The sequence below is a fragment of the Mustela erminea genome, chromosome 4, assembly GCF_009829155.1.
Source record: "Mustela erminea isolate mMusErm1 chromosome 4, mMusErm1.Pri, whole genome shotgun sequence".
In the NCBI taxonomy this organism is placed as follows: Eukaryota; Metazoa; Chordata; class Mammalia; order Carnivora; family Mustelidae; genus Mustela; species Mustela erminea.
In genome coordinates this window covers 19335529-19359264 of record NC_045617.1, presented here as the reverse complement: position 1 = coordinate 19359264, position 23736 = coordinate 19335529, and the positions used below count along the sequence as shown (strand labels likewise).

The following is a 23736-nucleotide window of genomic DNA, read 5'->3' as shown; positions in this document are numbered from 1 at the left end:
CATACAAAATAAAATTATAAAATAAAATATATTAAATGACATAGGAAGAACATTCTACCCTTTTTTGCCTCTAAAAATTTTCTTGAAGGTGCCTGGCTGGTTCAGTCAGTAGGCCATGCTTTTCTTGATCACAGGGTTGTAAGTTCAAGCCCCACATTGTGTGTAGAGATTACTTATAAAATAAAATCTTAAATATTTTCTAAACTCTAGTTTCGGTTTTTAATGATTTTTATGCAATGGTAAAAATTTAAGATAAATAAAATGCATTTTATTGCAAAAACAACCAATCAATGAACAAAACATTTGTTGAGGGCTTGCATTATTCAAGCAAATCCCTGTCTGAGCAGTGATGATTATAAGAATGTCTAAGACAATATCATCCCTCAACAATCTTCCAATCTAGGAAGAAGATGAACAGACAGACACACTCAACTCACACTTTGAAAAATTAGGGTTTTGATGGAGGAAAGGGAAAGTGCTATGGGAACATAATGTAGAGAACAATTAATACCAAATAGGAAGGAGGCAAGGTGTCTAGAAAATTTTTCCCAGAGAACATGCTCTGGAATTCACTCTTAAAACATCTAATATGTGTGAAAGGGTGCAGATGAGGGCTCAGGTTTACTGTATTTTGAGGAGAGATAATGCCATGAACAAAAGCAAAGAGATGTATGTACCTCTTTTAATCACTTCCCTTATTGCACTGAAATTACATGTTCATGGGTCTGCCTTTCTCATCAAATTTTAAGCTCCTAAGAAGGTACCACATCTTCTTCATCACCTATGTTACCAGAGCATCACAGGGAGATGCCCCTTGAATTTAGCAATGAATGGGTCACATGATCCAATCTCTATCTTATATAACTTATTTCAGTTGTAATTCAAGTTTTCTAAAATCAAACTTCAAAAAACTCTGAATTTTAACCCCTGCCTAAGTCTTATCAGTTTACCAGGACTCTATATTTATCCTCTATATTTATCCTATATTTTTCCTAATATAAAAAAATATATATATATAATATATATATATATATATATATATATATAATATATATAAAATATATCCTATATTTTTCCCAATCTACCAGTTGGGAATGGGGGTGGGGTACGGGGCCAGGGAAGAGGAATAATAACTAGACACATATCAAGACAACATATAACTTATCTCTATGTTGGACCCAAGAGATAATTAATTTGGCTTCATTTCTTTCCTCTAAAAAGAAAGAGAAATAATGGTGATTTCCATATGCTCAGTACTAACATAGAAATTTCTAAAACTGTTTCCCAAGAACCTATTTCTCCTGTGAGCTCTTCTAAAAGTATTCTGTAGTTGAATGCATTTTGGGAATGTTGGTACTATTGTCCTCTCCTGGCCAGTTACAGGGCATATCAATATATTAAAGTCTAAACTAAGTCCTACAGTAAACAAGTCTGTTTAGTTATTTATTTCAACATCCTTCAAAATTATTTGACCACAGACATCTTCCCCATGATACTGGCATCTATCAAGATACTTTACAAACTCAGATCTAAAGAGGACATTCTTGGTTCCCCACAGTCATTCTACCACCCACCTCACAAATATTCTTTCCCTTATACATATCTTACTACATAAGTAGACATTGTAGAAAAGTAATGTTCTTGATTGTTCATTTGTTTATTTTGTTTTGTTTTTTGGCTCTGGATAGTTGTTGTACTAAGTCATATGTCCTGTTTTCTTAAGCATGACTTAAATAGCCTTCTTTCCATTAATATGGAGCATTTTTTTAACCAAAGCAAGTAATTAAGGCCCATGTTATTTTAAGGCTTATAGTTTTCTCTCTCTTTTTTAAATCTGCACTATTTGGGTTTATGTATTTATTTTTAATGCAAAGATAAATAAAAGTTCCAGGAAAATCTCCTTAGCGACTCACACCACCCATGGCTATCTGGGCTCCTCATTTCTACCCCCTGCCACTATCCCTGAAACTGACCCAACAGTGTTATCATTTGTCATTCAACACCAGCTAATGTGTCTGTGTGACGTTCAGTCCCTCTTTCATCAGTGTTGCACTTTTTACTTATTTTGCTTTCCTTATTATCCATTAGTCCCAGCCTGAGGATATTTTCATCTTGCAAAAAAATACATGTACTAATGATACTTCTCATCTTGCGTTGTGAAATTAGAGAACATAGAAATATCTCTTTCATAAGCTCAAAACTCTAGTTTAAAAAGTATTAGAAAGCTTTTGTAAACAGTACTAAAAGACAAAAGTAGATTAGCAAAAAATACACAAATACATTTTTGAAAATTGGAAAATATTTTCACCTTCCCCTTTCCCTGCTAGTGTCCCACACCAGATTTTAAGTTCTTCGACACTGAAAGAACGTCCAACTTATCTTTTTACCCCCAAGGCTTAGTGTTGTGTCTTGCACATAGTAAGCTCCCCAATATTATTTAACTGAACTGAATTTATGTCTACAAATAGTTAATTTTTCCAGCGGAAATTGTTTCCAACAACACCTGGGTTTTTGAAGAGTAATGAATTCTAGTTTCATATCAAATTTCTGAGTCTTTATAGAGCAGACTCTGAGTAAATCAGCAGGAAAAACAAACAAACAGACAAACAAAAAAGTGGCCCAATGATCTGAAATTCAAACCATTCCTTATACTTAAATACCCAAGGGAAAACACAGTGTATTTTACATTCACGTTAGAAATTCTCTCAATTTGATGAATTACATTTTGATTATCCAGAATTTATAACTGGGTGTTATCTTGCTCTTCTCAGCTTTAGGATAAAGGGGAAGGAAGGGGAGGAGAAAGAGAAAAGAAATGGGGGGAGAGGCAAGAAAGGAGAAAGAAAGGAAGGAGGGAGGAAATGACCAAACCAAGGAATAAAGGAACGAAGGAAGAAAAAGAGGATGCTCTTATTAAGGATGGTTGTCTATTTCAAACAACTTGGACAGTTTGTTCAGGAGGAAGTCTAAATTAAGTTGAATTCCTATCAGTCTTCCTCAAGCTTCATATTATACTGTCACCCTCAAAATGGAAAATTTTAATGAGGAACTTACATTTGCCATCAATCCATTATCAATAGAATTCAATAGTGAATAAGTTAAGTAAAAAAAGAATATCAGTGAATTTTTAAAACCTTTCACTTAGATTCCCTCTGCATTTAATTCTACTGAACTTTTTGCAAGCTTGTCTTATACAAGCAAGAAAGATCCACGCCGGACACTTGCTCACAGCCTGAATACTCTGAGTATGGGGCTAACTGCTTCTGCCCAGGCTCTTCTCAGTTGAACTTCTGTCCTATGTGCCAAGGGAAGGTACAAAACTCCCATTATTTCTCTCTAACCAATTATGATAAAACCATTCTTTGCATGGTACTCCATGATATTATTTTGCTTCCACATAGCAAAAACATACCATTTATTTATGTAATAAGACCACTCCCATTATTTTCCTCACTACTATGTAACAGTGAGTACTCAGCACTTTTATGGTATCCAACCAAAATTTCAATGTCTTAAATAGTTTAAGAATGTTTCTGTCATTAAAACTGATAAAAGAAATTCATCTCAATGGCTATCTTGAGACAAGGGCTGTTTTGACATTAAACTGGATAAGCGACATTAGAATTAAATATTGCCTCAACATCGATACAATAAGAACACAAATACAGATTCCAAGTCTATCTATACAGCAGTCTCCAGGTGATTTGGCCCACAATACATATACATTGTTTAATTCAATGAACTGAAAATGCAAAATAAGAAATAGAAATTGCACACACTGAAGAAAACATCAGAATGTTTCAATTTTTTAAAAAAATGCTGTTATAGATTTGTTATCTCAAAAATTGGATTTACTTTTAAAATAACAATCCTTAGATATTTTTGGACATTTCAATTATCAAAGAAACTCTTGATTAAACTGGTTTTATTTTCTAAGGTAGAAATGGTAGAAACTTTTTTTGGCTTATTTTGAAAAGTTTGTATAAAATTAGTTTTTAATTAAAGGCGGTTTTCCCCTTAAAATATTGTTTAATTTGAAATTTTAGTTTACCAATACTCTCCAATTGCCAAGAATTTTGTTTTGCTTTTTCCCCTGTTGGGATTCACTTGCCAAGGCTTGTAATTCAGTTTCTAAGTAGTAAAATCATCCATCTAAGACCTGATAACAAGGGAGTTCATTGTAACACTTGGAACATTTCTATAATTATTTTGTACTTCTCCCAACATTTGTTTTTTTTTTTTTCTTTTCATAAGTTTGTAACTAATAGGATTCCTTTATTTATTTATTTATTTATTTATTTACTTATTTCTCTCTCTCTCTTTCTTTCTTTCTCTCTCTCTTTTTGTGTGTGCATATGTGACTAGAACTTTTCCTCTAAGTCATATTCCTTTATATTGCTGACCATTTGTGCTTTTTTTCCACGTTGGGTTTTTCACTTGACAGTATAATCATTTTTTCAGGTTATATCACTTTATCTAAACATCCCATCTTTCAAAATGTCTATGTCCATAAAGAATTGAAAGTAGAACAAAATATCGATGTGCAGTAAAAGAACTAGGCGAGTATTTGGAATCTGGTTTCTCTTTGCAGAAAAAGCAAGTTTACTTTCCAGAACACCACCCAGATAGTATCAAATCACATTAACTAACCATATGGACCTATTCCAGAAAACCAATTTCAGAAGCACTGGGTTTTCTGACTTTGAACAAGATAATGTCATTTCTATTGACATGATTTACTGAAATTAAAATTTAACGCAGCCTGAACTATAGTTATTACTCATAATCACCCAGAGTTATCTCACATCATGAGATCTAGCGTAATTTCTGTTTTTCTTTGATATGACCAACTTTCCTTTTTGGCATGTTAATTTATATGAAATGGTACATTTAGAAATAAATATGAAAGTATCCTTGAGGCATGAAAAATTTGCTCCTCTTGAAGAGTTTCTGGTTTAGTAGTGCTTAGTTGGTTTGTTTTCTTTTTATTCCCAGAGCTAACACAAATCAGCAGCTTGTAATGCCTTAATTGCAACCAAGACCAAAAAGTCAATGCCAATAATACCAATAAAACAACTTGAAGAAAATCGTTAAGTACTAGGCTAGCTGTTAATGGTGATGATAACCATAATAATGACATGTTATACCTCTACAATGTCTTTCCTCTGAGCATCTAAGAGGACTTTATTGATAAATACTTTGATTTTATCCAAATAAATCTGCTTTTTCATTTATATGCACTTCTGTAAATTTGCTTCAAATATCAGCATTAATCAAAAAACGCAGAATCCCTCATTTTTAACATTTCAACCATTTATACACTTAGCTTAAAGAATACCTGTGCACTTTTTGATGTTCTAGAAACAGCTTGCTTCCTGAGAATTGATTACAGGTATTATCAGAGTTAAACATCTATTAGTGTAAGAGGTACCAGAATAAATATAGATATTTACATCTCTTTTCTAGGTCAGGAATAGAAATTCTAATGACCTAGAAAAGCAAATAAATGCACACACACACACACAAACTCCTTGTGTTTAATGGTGGTCTGACATATCGTAAGATATCCTGTATGTGAAAGTACTCTAGGAGTGATATTTCTTCCTTTATGCTGCATGACCTTTCCAGGATTGCTGTTGTGGTGTTCCCCTGATAGAAAAGGGAAGCCTTGCCCAAGAGATACATTTGGCTCTGTGATGAAGACATTAAGTTAACTAATAGTCTTCTGATAAAATATTTACTCCGGCTCCCAGGTTCACCCATGAGCAACCCAAAACATTTGGCTTGGTCATTGAGGCTATGTTACATAAACAACAATAAACCCCATTCCCCAGTAGAATTATTGAAAGGACTAAAAGAGTTAAAGATTGAGGAAATTCCTAACATGATGCCAGGCATTCATGACTGCTTAGGAGCCAAGGGAACAATCCCACTAAAAATTAAATTAAAACCAAACCAAACCAAACAAAATAGAAAACCTACTGAAATAGAAATATAAATAAATAGAAAATTCAATTACTGTCTTACATCCAGGTCTTTTAACCTGGGGTCCAGAAATGGCCACCTCTCCAGACAGGTTTCAGGTGATTTATAAGTACAGTTGGAGGCAAAGATGTACATGGAAATTCTTCTAGTATATGTCCCTCTCATCAGAGACTCCGAAGAGTCCCTGACCCAACAGAGTTTAGAAACCACTGCCTTACAGTGATAATAGGGTTGTCAATAGCAGTGACAGCACGACAGAAAAATCCTGTGCCTCCTTCCCTACCCACCATGCCGTCACAAATTCACTAAAGGAAGAAAAAAAAAAAAAAAACAGGTTTGCACATTACAATATTTGCGAATTTAGTGTCTGGTGCGCATCATTTCCTGATGATTTTATTGGTAAAGGAAGGTGTGCAGCCCATGGGCCCTGTACCACTATTCTTCTATTACCTGGACACACAGTTCTCTTTCTTCTTTTCCTCCTTCTTAGGCTTCATATCTGTAAATCCCCTGTCACTAATTTCTGGATAAAAAGAAGTTAAAATGTTGATGTGTAACTAGATGGAGAGGCACAGTGTTTGTCAATCCCAGTCACCACGGTCTGTGGAGCAGCTCAGAGTTTTAAAGTACTTACTGTGAGTTAGGGTATAATTCATTCTTATTTTATAGATCAGAAAATGGGGCTCCGAGTTGTTAAATGACTTCTCCAGTTTAAGTCAGCTGCTGCAGGATTGAGCCAGGGCCCAAGCCTACAAAGACCTGACTCAAAACCCTATATTCCATCTACTGAGATTGCTGTTCCTAAAGGCACACAGCCTGGCTCTCTTTTCCCACAATACTCCATTAAAAAAAAAAAAAGCAGCATTCCAAAATCAAATGCATCTCAATTAATATGGCTCTGCATTGGAAGATACAGGAAATCTGAAAGACAACAACAGCAAAAACAAACAAACAAACAAACAAACAAAAAAACCCCAACTGTTTAACTTTCTTACCCCAGACACGACCAGAAGACCCAGGACAGAGCAAAAATACCCAATGATGCCAAACTACAACAAGCTGTGTCTTTGATAGTAACCCTCAGGATGGAGAATTGGGGCAGGAAGCAACTCTTTATTCCATTTTCCCTAACAACCTTCCCAAAACATGTATTTTGAATAAAACAGCCATCAAAAGGTGGAGTTTTCTGTTATCTACCTGCTTTAGTTTATCAGTTTTCAGGCAACCCTGCCCCTTCCTTGGGATCAATCCTCTCCCTACTGTTGGTCTTCCCAAGGCTGTTTTTCTACTACAACCACGCATGTAATATTTTTGCTAGATCAATCTTTCTAAAATACAAGCCAGGCGACATTAGTTCCCCACTCAATAAGGCATTGCTGATGGTGACCCTACTACACAATACTCTCGAGAGCTTCTATCATCAGGACTCAAGTCACCTCTTCAATGTTGTCTTTCTATCCTGCTACATGGAAGATGACAAATATATGGCACATTCATCATCATGTACCCTCCAAGCACAAGTATTCATTCAACAACTACTTGTTGAATCCCTACCAGGCGCGTGGACTCTGTTCAGCTGCAGGAAGATCATAAGCATGTGGTTCCTGACCTCACAGAGCTCATGACTAAGTGGAGAAGACAGGCAATAAGCAAGAAACTAAATGAACTGTGATAAGCAGTCTAAGGAAATAAAATTGCTGCTGAATATAGAAATGAGGATGGGGCTTGTGGAAGGCAAGAAATTATCTACTTAAATAAGGTAGTTGGGGAAGACATAGCTGAAGATGCAAGGTTCGAATTAAAGGAAGTCATCGCTGCAAAAGAGCATTCCAGATGGCGGGGCCAGCATGTGTGAAGAGCCTGAGGTGGGAAGAACTTGTAGATCTGGAAAGAGGCTTTTCTGAATGGAGACCAAGGGACCAGGACTGTAACCTCCAAAAAGGCAAAGTCTATGTCATGGAGGTCCTTTGACCCATGAAGAGAATTAGTTGTTTTATCCAGTGTAATGGAAAACCAACAAATTGTTTTAGGCAGAGAAGTGCCACAACCTGATTTATATATATATATTTTAAATCAGGAAGACATCGATAATGAAGATAAGCCTCCTCCTTCAAAGGGAACTTGACAATAGTAATTATGCTGAAAAGCAAAAGTACTAAATTATAGGGGAAGAAAAAGAGAGGCCGTTGTACAAATATGTGTTTACTTCAGATTTTTTGCTAACAAAAAATAAGACTAGAAAATTTCAGAAGATCCATTTTAGGGTTGGAAGAACTTAAAGTCTATCCATCCTGGAAGTAGGATCTGGCATATTCTGTATGAAAACAAGGTGAAAGTCAGAGCTTTTAGTCACTTCAACTCTTTGGGCCCACAGCCATTGTAGGAGTCTGGGGGTAGGGGCAGAAATAGAGCGTAAATACATTATACAGAATACATTACCCACTAAGCTTAGCCTTTATTTCAGAGCATAAAAACACATGGTATTCCTAAGTATACTCCAGATCTAAAATTAGCTAACATCTAAGGAAATCTAACATCTAAGAAAAGTCAGAACTCCTGAAATACCAAAAAGAGCAAGTCCACAGCATTCCCACTAATTTTGAGTAAGACCTGCCAGAGCTAGGATCCAGTCTTTTTTGTATGTTTACAGCCTGTCTCACATTAGAGAATTTTTTTTTCTTTTTCAATCCGATGTAATTTTTTTTTTTTTTTTTTTAACAAAAATGTGGAGTAAACCCGAGGCCAAGATTGTGGAAATCGATTTTAAACAAATGTGTTACAGAAGCAAGCTAACCCCTAGGCAGGAGGCAGCATGGCCACCTGAAGAGTCAGGCCCTGTTATCAGACCACAAAGACCTTTTGAGGTTGCAATCGACAGCTTCCAATTGGGCCTGAATGGTCCTATCACTGAAGACACAGCACGAGGTGCCTAAACCATTTGCAAGACTGCTGTGTGGGCCGATGTCAGCCTCCCTGGCCTTGCTGCCTGGATTCTACACGCTTTTTACTGTTTACCTTCTAGTTCCTGTGGCTCTAAATCAATATCTTCTTTTTTGTTACTGAAGCTTCCCTTAAAAACAGAGGAGCAAGATTCAAAAGAGAAAGTGTGCGAAAGCATGCTTTTTCTGCATCTCGACAGGCTCTGCTCCCCCTTAGAACACCCACCCAGGAGGTGGCTGTGAATGATAGGAATTGTGGAAACTGAAAAGCCAGTCTGCTGACAGCACCTGACAGGAATTCCAAAACCCACGAATCCCAAGCCCCTAGCTTATCCTTTGTTGACTCTCCCCCGGCCAGTTCCAACTCGGCCCGGTGTCCCTGCAGCCGAGTTTCCAGACCTGTCCCTGAGGGACTCACATGCAATACAGGGACGAAGCTGTGTTTCTGGGACTTTCTTCATAATGCTAACAGAGGCTGTCACCCTGACTTAACTTCTTTAACCTCTCTTTTATCAAATTCTCAGGTAGCCATAGCAATTCCAAACTGCAGCCAACTGAGTCAGACGATATTACAAATTAGCTGTGCAGTCATTCCAGTATTGAAAGAAATGATGTCCTATCAGGTACAGTAGGCTGTTTGGAGCCGCCTCACAAAGTTTGATCAACAGTCTGGAGTCCGCATCACTGCGATGTAAAATATCACCCTGGTGTATGGTATTTGGGGTAAAAGATCACCGCCACCACCACCCCCAACACAGTTGGCTCGGAATCATGCTCAGTGCCTACTGGAGGCAGAAGTCATTCAAGTGACACTCTGAGGAAATCCATTTGAAACTTGATTCCACATTTTTATGATATGGTAAAGGATTTTCTCTAGCTTTTAAATAGTTGTATTCCTTTCAATTCTGTCCTCTTTGCCTGAGACACCGAGTGGCTCCGCGTTGCCCAGGGAGCTTGAGGTGGCCACTGCCATACCCACTGCTTCAGAGCAGGCAGTAGGAGGAGAAGCGTTCTTCCCAGAGCAATGCTGCTGCTGCTCCAAGGTATAAAAACCACAAAACACCCTCAGGGACTTTCGTCCTTAGGAAACCACAGAAAGATGGGATAAACAAAATCATGGAAATGCAATGTTATCAAGAGCTAATGGGATTAGAAAAACAGATACCTTAAGTAATCAAAATAAATTAATTTTAAAATGTCCTTTGTTGAAAACTGTTCAGCCTGTGTTTTAAGAATATAATAATTTAGGGGAGCCTGGGTGGTTCAGTCATTAAGCGTCTGCCTTTGGCGCCGGTCATGATCCCAGGGTCCTGGGCTCAAGCCCCGTACAGGCAGGCCTCCCTCCTCAGGGGGAAGCCTGCTTCTTCCTCCCCCTCTGCCCCTGCTTGTGTTCCCTCTCTCACTCTTTCTCTGTCAAATAAAATTTTTAAAAAGAAAATCTTAAAAAAATTTTTATAATAACATTTCTTTTGTAACAATACCTGGCAAAATATAAGCTTTATATTTCCAAAATTCTTTACCTGGAGCCAGGCTACTGAGGCTGAATCCCTTTCAGTAGTCACTTTTAAGTTGTTAGTTAAGGCAACAAAATTCATTATATCTGAGTTTCTTCTATAAACTGGAGCCGGGGGTGGGGGTAATTTTAAGAATCTCATAGTACTGATGGAAAGGTTAAATAAGTTAATGTACGTAGAAAGCTACTACATGGCCCACAATAGGAAGAGCCAATAATTTTCAGATGCTATTCTTATTACTCTCATTGTTATTTGTCACTGTCAACATCATCTTTGTCTTCATCATCTGCATCTTCTCAGTAAATTCCCACAATAGAACAGTAAGGAGCTGTGGGCAATGTGTTCTACTATATAAATATAAGAAACTAAGTCCCTTAAAGAATGAATGAATGAATGTTTAAGAATTTACATTTTTTTCAATTTTTTTCAGTGTTCCAAGATTCATTGTTTATGCACCACACTTAGTGCTCCATGCCATACGTGCCCTCCTTGGTACCCCCCACCAGACTCACCCAACCCCCCAGGCCCCTCCCTCCAAAGCCTTCCATTTGTTTCTCAGAGTCCACAGTTTCTCATGGTTTGTCTCCCCCTCTGATTCCCCCCAGCTCACTTCTCTCCATCTCCCCATGTCCTCCATGTTACTCCTTATGCTCCACAAGTAAGTAAAACCATATGATAACTGACTCTCTCGGCTTGACTTATTTCACTCAGCAGAATCTCCTCCAGTACCATCCATGTTAATACAAAGGTTGGGTATTCATCCTTTCTGATGGAGGCATAATACTCCATAGTGTATATGGACCACATCTTCCTTATCCATTCGTCCGTTGAAGGGCATCTTGGTTCTTTCCACAGTTTGGCGATTGTGGCCATTGCTGCTATGAACACTGGGGTACAGATGGCCCTTCTTTTCATTCCATCTGTATCTTTGATGTAACTACCCAGCAGTGCAATTGTAGGGTCATAGGATAGCTCTATTTTTAATTTCTTGAGGAAACTCCACACTGTTTTCCAAAGCGGCTGCGCCAACTTGCATTCTTACCAACAGTGTAAGAGGGTTCCCCTTTCTCCACATCCTCTCCAACACTTGTTGTTTACTGTCTTGTAGACTTAGGTCATTCTAACTGGTGTAAGGTGTTATCTCAATGTGGTTTTGATTTGAATCTCCCTGATGGCTAATGATGATGAACATTTTTTCATGTGTCTGTTAGCCATTTGTATGTCTTCTTTGGAGAAGTGTTTGTTCATGTCTTCTGCCCATTTTTTGAATTTATGTATTTTTTAAAAAAAGATTTTCCAACAAATTATAGCAGAGTCATGACTGGAATTCTGAGCTCTTTCCACTGACAACATCAGAACTTGCTGCACAGAGTGATACCAATATCACTTCAGTGTTGGGTTCACTATACCCTTGTAGCATTTTCTTAAGTCATTGGTTACAAATTCCACATCCCCTGATCAGTTTCTATTTTCTCCTCACATTCTCTTGAGGGCATTGGGTGTTAGGCATTAGGATAGCCTGTAATGTCTCCTGACCCCTAGATACTACTCCATAGTTCTTTTATTCATACTCACCTCTTTTAAATTACAATGCACTTGATACACAGATAAATTTCTCCCTATTTTCTGGGGACAACTTCTTCATCCTCCTCCTCTCTTCCTCTTCCTCCTTTTCCTTCTCCTCTTCCTCCTCCTTCTTCTTTCTCTTCCTCCCCATCTTCCTCTTTTTCCTCTCTTTTCCTTCTTCCCTCCAACTTTCTCTACATTTCTTTTCCATCAAGTATTCCTCTTTTCTAAAGTACTTTCAAATTATTTCTTTTTTTTTTTAACTTTAAACAAGAAAAGACCTTCCCTTTCATATCAAATCTTTACTTTCCATTGTGACTTTTCATTAGTGGTCCCCAATCTCTCTCCACTCACTCACATATCCTATAATCTAGCACATATGTTTGCCAAGCTTATTGGGATTTCTTGCTTCAAAGTCACCAGGAAACAGCTTATTATTGTATTTGATACCATTTTTTCAGCCCTAAATCCCTTCATCTCTCAAGCAGTGACACCAGAGGCCCCATATCTAGCTGCACACTCTTCCTTAGCACTCACTGCATCTATGCCATCCTCACACTTCTCTGTCTCCACCAATAGTTGTCTTTATTTCCTCACCTGACTTTTTTTTTTTTTTTCAATTAAAAATAACATGTTAGAAAGATCTGTCTTCAAGCCCTATTCACTCTGCCTCCTTTATTTACTTACCTGTATTATGGATCTGTAGTTAAACTCTGTCTTCTCACTAAAACCTGTTCACCTCCCAATGATTTCCTTATTTCTTATCCTGATCCTGGGTAACTCTCAAGAGATTGGAAGTAAAAATGACCTGGGATTAAATCTGAGCTCTTCCATTTACTATGTCATTCAGGAGAAGATCTTAACTTCTCAGAACTTTGGCACACCATCCATAAAATGAGGCTTTGGATGAGGAAATTAAAAGTACATACAGTGCCATCCCGTAGAGGGGATCATGAGAAGTGACCTCCTGCCCACTCCTGACTCCCAGCCTACCACACACACATCTCTTCTTCACTTGGGCATTGCAGCACTGAAATCAGCACTATACTGGAGTCCTTCTCCAGTCGGGTCTCCCATACTTAGCCTATCAAGTCCACCTGTTTTAGTGCCTCCTTTCTGTGGGTTTTCTTTCCACCTCCAGAGCACATCCCTCATTGCTCACTGCTCGCTTATCACCACAGCCTTCTCCCCAGCTTCACTGCCTCCAATTTCTCCTAGCCTTCAATCCACCCTGGACAATGGCACTCGATTAATATTCCAACCCACTGTTCAAAACAATTACTTTCCCAAGGCAACCCAGCTAATAAGTAAGACACAGATTTAAGTGCAATGTATATATTCCTGAGTCCATACTCATAGCTAGAAGCCTCTACCATCTCCATGTCAGTGTTTGGTCCTAAAATTCAACATCCTTCATAATCTGACCCTCACTACCTTTCCATGCATCCCTTCCACCACACCTAAACACAAGTGTTTGATTTACTTTCACTTCCTAACATAAGTTTTCTTTATCCTTTAGGTTTGTTTCAACTATGAGCCACAAAATACTAACTCAAGTCTTTAAATAGTTATGGGATTTATTATCTCGTGTAACAAGCCTAGAGGTAGAATATTTCCTGAAGTATTTAATATCACACCTTAACATTAAATCTAAGACCAGATTCCCTCCATCTTCCTTCTACTTTGCTACATTCAATATAATCTCATATGAGCTCCCTTTGTGGTTGCAAGATGGTACCACAGCTCTAGAAAGTATGTACAGTTAGAACAACATCCAATGAAAGAAAGGAGAGTAGCTCCACTGGACGCCATAATTTGAGTGAAGAATCTTTTCCCAAACCCACCTTTCCCACCACAACCTCCTTTGACATCTCATTGGTCAGAGCTTTAACACTATCACTGCACAATTTGTAAACAAAGCATCACGAAGCCGGACAGATTCAGCAGCTTCCAACATTTTTGAGAGATGACCACAGCAAAAACTACATTGTACACCCCAACTCACTACTTGCATAAACACATTTCATAATGCATATATAAAATGCAAATGGAAGTTTAATAAAATAAAATTCATCCTTATTGTGTGACACATTCAGATACTCTTTCTTCTATTTTATTCTCTATACTTCTCTATTCCATTAATTAAAAAAAAAACACTAAGTTGATTTTGTAAACTCCCTAATAGACTACTACCTGCACTTTGAAGAACACTAGCTTATACTAATGAGAATTTACTCAAGTATTATTGGAGAGCGGTGAACTCAAGAATATTGTCAGGTCAATATAGTCAAAGGGGAAATGACTACTTTAAAGACAGCTAATAATTTCTCATTTTTGTGTGTCTTAGATTATATATTCATCATCCACCCATATATATGACACCCGTCCCTCAACATTCATTTGCTAAAATAGGAATGTTTCAAAATTGGGATATTTCGGCTTGCTGCCAGAAAGGCTGGAGTTTTTATTTACAATTAAAAAAAAAAAAAAACTGACATTCCTCAGTAGTTTGTAAGTCACAGAAAATAAATCAAGTATTTTTTTTTTTAATTTCAAGATCTTGTTTCTTTTGATGATACAAGTGGGGTAAAAGGTCATGGGAGTTCAATTAATTTACTTTAAAATGCTCCTTTTAAATGATGTCCAAAGAATAAATCACCAAAGATTAATCAAGAAAAACTAAGTCTCTCCCTCGTGTTTGGAATGTCTCAGGATCTGAGGACAGCTGGCCACATCTCTGTTCTTCCTTCTCCTGATTCATCTTGTTCATGATCCCAGGGAGAGGTCACCCTGGGGCCCTAAATAATATGAGCTTGCACACAGAGACTGCCACTTTCTTCCTGCAAGGACCATACCCTTAAGAACCTTGCTGAGCTCAGCAAGGGCTTTCAAGAAACCGGGCTTTGTACCCAGTCCTGCCTTTCACCCACTGAGCCTGTCTCTTCATAGGCCTGTGATCATTTTTTTTTTTTTTTAATTTTTAAAGTGACACATTGGTGTACCCAATGTGCCTGAGCATCCGATAGGTAGGACGGATGGTGCAAGGCTGCAGGGAACCCCACACAAATAAGCCATAGTGCCTGTTCTTAAGTGACTTGGATTCTAATGCAAGATATAGTCCTGCAAACAGTTATTTAAACAGAAATTTAATAGCGGAGGTTTCCAAGAAAGGACAATGACTAATACTTGGCGAGATCCCACTAAGTTCCAGACACTGAGTGCTAGACCATTTATGGGAATGACCCCCATCAAAAAGCCATCACTCTCTTGCAGTAGCATCATCTCTCTTTTGCAGATGAGGAAACTGAGGCCAGAGGGCCCCAGTAACTTTTACAATGGGACATACTTAGTAAGCAGTAGAGCCCAAGAGCTAAAGGAAATCCTTTAGACTCCAAAGTTTATTGTTCTCTCTGTCGTTTTCTGCGCGTCTACAGGCAAAGGAAAATTTTACCCAGATGAACGGAAGGCATATTTGAAATATGCCTTTGAAAAAGAAGGATGTGCTTCCCAATGGTAGGGGGGACGAGCAGGGTGCTAGGTGTAGATGGCAGTCCTTTGATGAGTTGTGCAGGCTGGCAAGGGTAGGCCGGGTTCAGGGGAAGCTAAACAGTACAGTTTTGTTGCCACATCAGGTGTGCTTAGAGGAACAAAAGAAGGCAAATCTAGAAAAGAGGCTAAATTCCAATTCCCTTATAATTCAGTAGAGATTTCCAAAGGAGGAAGTCCCTTCTGCAGTTTGCCTATTGGATTGTAAGTCGCGGCAGGGGAGCTGGGGTCATTCTGGAAGGACACGAACAGAGGCCACCCTTTCAGAGCAGGAACCAGATGTTCTGATCGTTCATGACCCTCCCAGTGAAGCTCAGTGCTTTGCAGCAAGGAGGTCTGCAGTTTACCCCAAATGAATGAATAACAGACAAACAATTAGGGTTTCCTGCTCTCTTGCCATGTTGCTTAAGAAATGGGTCAGGGTGAGTTGCTAGACAGTGAGTAGAGGGACAGGGACCGACAGAGCTGAGCTCAGGACAAGCTTGACTTTTCCCTCTGTACCTGCCTCCAGATGAGCGAACTAAACAGCATGGCTGTTTGTTGGTTCAAATATCATCTCTTCTCCAGTTATGCAGAAATAATGTGCCAGAGGGCAGAAAGCATCCAAGATGAAACACACAAAAGGTAGAAGAGGCAAATGCGCTAAAGGATTTGCAGCGGGATCTCCATAGGCAATAACCCCATGGTTCGTACTACCAGACCTCCAAGCCACATTTTTTTAGACACCATTCTGGTATTTTCCTTTAGATGAAGGAAGAAAGCAACCGAAAACTCTAACTGCAGGCTACTTACTGCCATGTGAGTTAGGTGACAGGGAGGTGACAATGGGGTGGCAACTTAGCTCTACATTCTCGGTGTAGCTTTGTGCAAAAGCTCAGCTTCAAAGGCTTCACAGTTTGTTAATATATAAATTCCTAGAAGGAAGAGAATGAAATATGTAGCAGAACTGTTTTGCAAGATTAGTTTGCTTGGCCTTACAGCCAGATAAAAATGGGCCCCTTTGAAGCCACAGCCACGGCCTGAGCAAGGGAAGCCAAAACTGTGACAGTGGGGAGGTGAGAAGGAACACCAAAGGGGAGATGAGATGGAGAGAAGGTCATACTTAGAGACGCACCCGCTTCTGATACAGTGAAGGCTTTGAGTTCTTAATAAATGGTCGGGAGTTACAGTCACACTAAACAGGAAGCTGTTGGTGCCAGTTATTTTTAATGCTAGATGATACCTCCCATCAGCTTTTATAGGCTAATCACAGGGCAGTAGGAAGGTGTGCTGGCCACATTTAAAGTAGCAGAGGTCAGCTGGGAAATCCGAGTGTTATCCAATAATTAGTAAACATGGTGTCTTTGGACGTGTCACAAGGTCTGTGACTCTGGTATCATGAAGAGGACAACTCTTCAGATGCACCATATTGAGTATCTGGGGTTTCACCCTGCAGCCCTGTCCTTTTAAGGAAACGTGAAATCTGGAAGAGCAAAGTAAGAGCTAGTAGGTGACCCTTCTGCTGAATTATCATGTGATCACCACTGTCTCACGCTTAGCGGCAGAGAAGTGAAATATCAGTTTCAACCTGCAGTGAGGAAAAGCATTCATTTTGTAAAAGCCAGAGTCTTTGTGGATTTTAAGGTGAATGTATATTAATTTATCAAAATACAATGTATATTAACTGCCACATATGTTCATAAAACATAATGAGATATTATCATTAACATCAAAAAAAAGAAACAAATATTAAAAAGAGTTTTGAAACCAAAAAAATCCAGTGTCAGAGTCTAAGTGCACCAATGTGGTCAATAAATAGTTATTCCTTCTCTAGCCTCTCATTTTCTCATATAATCTTAAACATGATTTTGATCTTTAAGCTGCTGACCTACACTAAGCTCTGGGAAACACAGCATAAGAGACAGCCTCTCCCCACCTCTGTCTGTCACTCTCTCTTTCTCTCTCCACTTCATAACTACATACACAAATGCATTCCCAGGTACAATTAAAATTAAACATAACAAGAAAGCCAATTCTTGAAAAACCTAAATTCCTTTTTTTAATTAACATATAATGCATTATTTGCCCCAGGGGTACTGATCTGTAAATCATCAGGCTTACACATTTCACATATTCACCATGGCACATCCCCTCCTCAATGTCCATAACCCCGCCCCCCATCCCTCCCTCATAACCCCCAGCAACCCTCATTTTATTGCATGAGATTAAGAGTCTCTTATGGTTTATCTCCCTCCCAATCCCATCTTGTTTCATTTTTTCCCTCCTACGCCCCATGATCCCCTGCCCTGCCTCTCAAAATCCTCATATCAGAGAGATCATATGATAATTGTCTTTCTCTGATTGACTTACTTCACTCAGCATAATACCCTCTAGTTCTATCCACGTCATTGCAAATAGCAAGATTTCATTTTTTGATGGCTGCATAATATTCCATTGTATATATACACCACAACTTCTTTATCCATTCATCTGTTGATAGACATCTCGGTTCTTTCCATAGTTTGGCTATTGTGGACATTCCTGCTCTAAACATTCGGGTGCATGTGTCCCTTCAGATCACTACATTTGTATCTTTAGGGTAAACACCCAGTAGTATGATTGCTGGGCCATAGGGTAGCTCTATTTGCAGCTTTTTGAGGAACCTCCATACTGTTTTCCAGATTGGCTGCACCAGCTTGCATACCCATCAACAGTGTAGGAGGGTTCTCCTTTCTCTGCATCCTCGCCAACATCTGTCATTTCCTGACTTGTTAATTTTAAACATTCTGACTGGTGTGAGGTGTTATCTCACTGTGGTTTTAAAAAAAATCTAAATTCTATAATGAAGAATTTGATAAAATGCTTCTAAATTATGCCCATACAAAAATGTTTGTGGTTTTTTTTTATTTCGTTTTGTTTCTAGATAGGAAAATTGCAGGATATTTATTGACTATTGGAAGAAATTCACTATTCTTCTTTTGTAAATCCAGGAATGATAGACTGAGGCACTTAATGAGACTCTTTCTACCATCATTAACCTGATTTGCCAAATCTTCACTGGTCTGTCCTAGACTGTGTCTAAGTGAAGAAATCCTGTAGCTATGATGGGATGATCTTTTGACTTTGGTAAAAATAAAATGAGATGAAATTTTTCCCTTGTAAGTTGAGTTCCCCTGATGCCTCATTGCAATGACTTGCTTCTGGACTGTGGTTTCCAGGTAATCACTCTTAACAGAAAGACGGTAAAAGTAGAAACAGAGGACACTGTTGAAGGCTTTGTAGTGTTTGAACTTCAAAAAGGAAACTATTCTAGATGAATTGGTGGATCTGCCTTTCTTCAAAGGTGAGGAAACTCCAGCCCTAGACACTTAAGAGGTCTTGCCCATAGACATGATCAGTAGCAAATCCAGCAAATCTAGTTAAGTGGGCATGTATGGTAATGAGTACTAGGTGTTATACTCAACTAATGAATCATCAAATACTACATCAAAAACTAATGATGTACTACTACATGCTGGCTAATTGAACATAATAATAATAATAATAATAATAATAAAATTATTCAGTATCACATGAAAAAAAAAAAAAGAACCCAACTTTTCTGCTTCACAGTTCAAGGTTCTGTCACTTATGTCACTATGAGGCAGAAAAACAAAGTAAAATTTGTCATTGTAAAATAATGAAATGCTCACCTGAAAAAGGTAAAGAGCTTTTCAATAGGGCAGATATACATCACTGTGTCAGGAATCAGGCACCATGCTAGCGGGGAGCTTCTCTGACTGTCTTGAAGCCGTTGCCCACGCATCCCCACCTCTGCCCTCTGGTGCTGCTCTTCCTCCCCTCTGCAGTGCTGTTTCTCCATTCTTTACATACTCACACATGGTTTTGTAGTCATATGTTTGTAAGCCTATTTTCTCCACTAGGGGTTAAATTCATCAAGGATATAATAGTTTAAAAAATAAGTTTGTTAAATGAATAGTGAATAAAGAAAAAAAATATATATATATATTTCTGTTTCAAAACAACAAGGAACATAATGAAGTCTAAATATTATGCTATAATGTATGTTAAATTCTTCATAGAGGGCATTTAACCTTGTCAAGTTACATGTTAGTAGCTCAATGACATCTATTGAATATGTACTCACTCTTCTCCTGGAGCTGTCAAAAAGTGTTAGAATCCTTCCACGTGTTAATGGTTTCACTTTTAGCATTCATTGATTAAGAAGAGATAAATGGATGGATGGGTTTTCAGAGGCTCGACTTCACCACTCTACAATCTCCCAAGGGACCCTAGCCCACACATTGGAAATCTCATGAAGCTTAGATGGTTCTAATACCTAAAAAGAGACTTCGATCCATCATGAAAGTCATTACAAAGGAGCAAAGCACCCACAACATGAGCAAAGTGCAAAGGTCTGAGAGCAAGAGGGAAAGAGACAGGAGAGGAAAAAAAAAAAAAGAAGGTCTCCATTGCTTCCTACTTCAAAATATCCCCACCAATTCGTAGGTTATTGCCAGTATGTAGCTATTTCACTGCCTTCAACCCCTTTGTCACAAAAAGACTCCATGTTCCTAGGCTGCATGAGAGAGAACACATACACACTCACTTATGCACACACACACACTCATACATATTCATATGCACGTGTTCACACACACCCACCCCAGAGCTCCAGAGGCTACATCAAAGAAAAATAGACAATCTCTGATTATGTTTCATATAAGCCTGTAGAATTCCAAGTAGATTTCTAGGACTCCTTTATTTTTTTTAACCTATTTTATTAGCCAAGACTGTTCTAGTTTCAAGTGATGGAAATCTAACCTGAATGGTTTAGACAAGAAAGTAAACAAAGGGAGATGTAAAGAATGTTTTGGCTTACTGAAAAGTTCAAGGGCAGAGTAGCTTCATGCAAGGCTGGATCCAGGAACTAAAAAAAAAAAGTCACCAAGACTCAGTTTTTGCCTACCTCTGGTTTTCTCCGAAGTAGGAATTACTGTCAACAAGGCTCACTCCTCACGATGTAAAGAAGGTGAGCTAAAGCTCGAGATAATAACTACAGCAGAAAATGACATTCTTTTCCCCAGTGGTTCCCACAAAATCCCATGACTGACAATAGGTTGATGTGTTCTACGTCTGATCCACTCCCTGTGGCCAAGAAGGTAAGAGGTGTTGATGGAACAGGTATGGTTTCCATGTGGGATGAACAGCCATTCTGTTTTGCTTGAGACTAAGTCCAGTGTCCAGAAAACCCTTGTGTAAATCAAGATGGTTGGTCTCCCAGTTTTCATGGAACACTAAGGATGGGATTATTTCCAAACTATGGGTGTTGAAAGTGTGCATAAGAGCAAGGGGGTGAGTGTTAGGCTGGGAAATGCTCCCTACACCTACATATGAACACTAGAGCCGTGCTGAGCAATACAGTGCCTGAAAGCGCCCGCTGGTCACTTGACATGTGGCAGTCTACATTCTAGTCAAAAGTAGGTCTGAACTGAGATGCCCATTAAGAGTAAAATGTACACTGGATTTTAAAAACTTAGTATAAGAGAAAGAATGCAAGGTATCTTATTAGTAATTTTTTAAATTAATACTATTAGTTTACTTGTTGAAAGGGCAATGCTCTAGAGATGCTAAGTTAAATAAAATACACTTTTTAAAAAAAATTTTAACATGGCTATTAGAAAATTTTAAATTATGCACGTGTCTCACATTGTATTTCTGTTGCTTGGCCGTGCTATAAGTTTCTTAACAAGGTAATAATATATTTATGTCACAGATACGTGGTGACGTATTTAAAAAGATGCTTTGAGTGTATAGCATCCTTTTTTTAAAGATTGATTTATTTATCTGAGAGAGAGACAGCACAAAAGTGGGGGGAGATACAGAGGGACAGGGAGAAAGAGAAGGTGAAATCAAGAGTCAGCCACCTAACTGACTGAGCCATCTGGGTGCCCCTGAACGTATGGCATCTTTAATAACAAATGATAAATTAGAGAACATCAGGCCCACAAACAGTGAGAAAAGAAAAACACCAAATTCAAGACCAACTTATTCATTTACCTCTTCCTTTCCTCATCTGTACCAGGATCAGCCTTAAGTATAAGGACTCCAGACCCAAATAAAAAAGAGGCCTGTCCTTCAAGAGCCCAGAAACCAGAATGGAAGGGACTGGGGGGAAAAATTATAATTCAAAATAATGTTGTCAGTAATATGAAAAACTCTTGTGTCCGTGATTTAGCTGTTGATGTAATTAATTCTATCATCCAAGTAAGTTTTGTGTATTTAATCCACAGACTGCATTTTCTCCTTTTCTTACATGCCAGGTTCCTTGAGACTAGGAATAATGCACTAATAAGCTGCATACAACAATTGCTTTGGTTTAGAGCTCCCTTTTTACTTGATGATCAAATTCTTCTTCCTCTCTTAGTTATTCTTACCAGAAGCAGGTTAGCTCCGTGAAAGCTAATGGGCCTAGGTTCCAAATATTGCCAATGTTCCTCACCAACTCCTTTTACGACTGGAAGTGGTTAACTACTCTGTGCTTCATTTTCCGCCAACAGCATTGAGGAACCAGATCCTAAGTGACTCTTCAAGCCCCACTCTTTGAAAACACACACACACACACACACACACACACACACACACACACCCCTTTGCTTGCAATGTAGCTTATTATTGTTAATCATCTGAAAATACCAAACGCTTACAAACACTCCAACTTACTGCAATTGGACTCCCTCAATATAACTATTTTCAGTCGCAGGGAGGGCTCTGCATACTAGCAATCCAGTTCCCTCTAAACATCCTTGAGAATGTTTATTTGAAAAGATTACCTTGTTTTCCTTCAGGATTAAGTCATGGTCACTGCAGAGAGAGGTGATTTGGAAAGATGACAAGCAGTTTTTGATAGTTCCTCAAACACTGCCCTTGTTAAATGAATATACCCACAGAAAAACAAAATGTCTTCTAGCCCACACACGTTAGAGACATTTTTCAAACACCTAGATTAGAGAAGATAGGTATTACAAATAACATATTTGTTGGAGAGAGTGAAGAAATAACAAACTTGCTTGGATAAACACTATTAAATGCATACTTAACCAGTGGATTGCGACAGTTCCCCTCTGGCCCTCACTGACAAGCTTGACTCCAGCTGTAAATTCGGTTGCAAAACTTCCTTGTCAGAGAACTCACCCTGTTAAGAGGACTCAACCCTGGCTTTGAATCTGCAAGGACAGAAAAATCAATGTGACAGCAAAGCAGTTGTTTGTGTCAGACCTAACCAAGGAGAGAAACGGTTTTAAATTAATCATGATTTAGGGATGCTAGTGAGCGGGTACAAAGGCACATTCCTTTGGAGTCTCTGTGAAAAGGGAAAAAAAGAGCCTGGAGCTCTCTGCTGAGGCTACCCACAGATCCTGCCCTTCTGTTATAAACAGAATTCAGTGTTTACGGTGGGAGTTGATCTTGTATAAACAGATAAAATGCAACCAAATCTACTACGAGCTTATAGTTGAATAATTATGCACAGTATCTCTCCATGTGTGGGGTAAATAAATGAAAGTTTCATCTTCTCTCCTAGAACCTGTGAGCTGAGTTCCATAAAGCTGGGAAGATTATAGATGGTATGTTAAATTTTGATTCCCCACAAGAGCAAAAGGCTGGTGTGAGCCTCTTATCTCGAGAGAGTTCAAGCATCACCTTCTAGAAGTGCCTTTGTCCATTCTTCACCTACCTTGGACAACCAGAGCATCCAAATAAGAAAAAGCATTTTGTGCTTGGCTTAATACTCAGCGCTCTCAAAGCTGTTACAGAAGACCTGCTGAGGTTCTGTTCAACTGCTACCATCAGATGGCACCTGTGAGGCAGTAAAATTCCTAATGGTGGAGGTGAGCTCTACCTCAGCCATCAATCTCTGTTGGCTAAACAAAGGTTTCAATTAAGAGATGTCTGCCTCCATTGCTGATTTAAGTAGTTGGGTCTGCATTGGAGAGAAAGACATCCTGGTCAGCTGACTTCAGACTGACTTTGTTCCTGTACCAGGAACCACATCTCGTTAACTCAACAAGTATCAGCCCATCCAGGCTGAATTAGGAAAAACGCATTCCCCTCTAATGAACTGCTGACCATGGCTGCGGGCAAGCGTGGGGATTCAGTGATGGAGATGGGCAATGTCCGGGTTTGAGACATGTTCAGAGATAGAAAGC

General features: G+C 38.7%; 1 long non-coding RNA gene across 2 annotated transcripts in view; it reads right to left on the bottom strand.

The window, feature by feature from the left end:
* The window catches only part of LOC116588094, a 38047-nt gene extending 15465 nt beyond the window's left edge, over positions 1 to 22582 (bottom strand). The window contains exons 1-2 of one of the 2 annotated variants that reach the window (XR_004284779.1): positions 22363 to 22582; positions 20412 to 20459 (exon numbers count right to left, since the gene is read on the bottom strand). This is a non-coding gene — a long non-coding RNA (uncharacterized LOC116588094). The remainder of the gene's footprint in view (positions 1 to 20411; positions 20460 to 22362) is intronic. The other variant, XR_004284780.1, reaches the window with a different exon arrangement.
* Positions 22583 to 23736: the final 1154 nt, after the last annotated feature.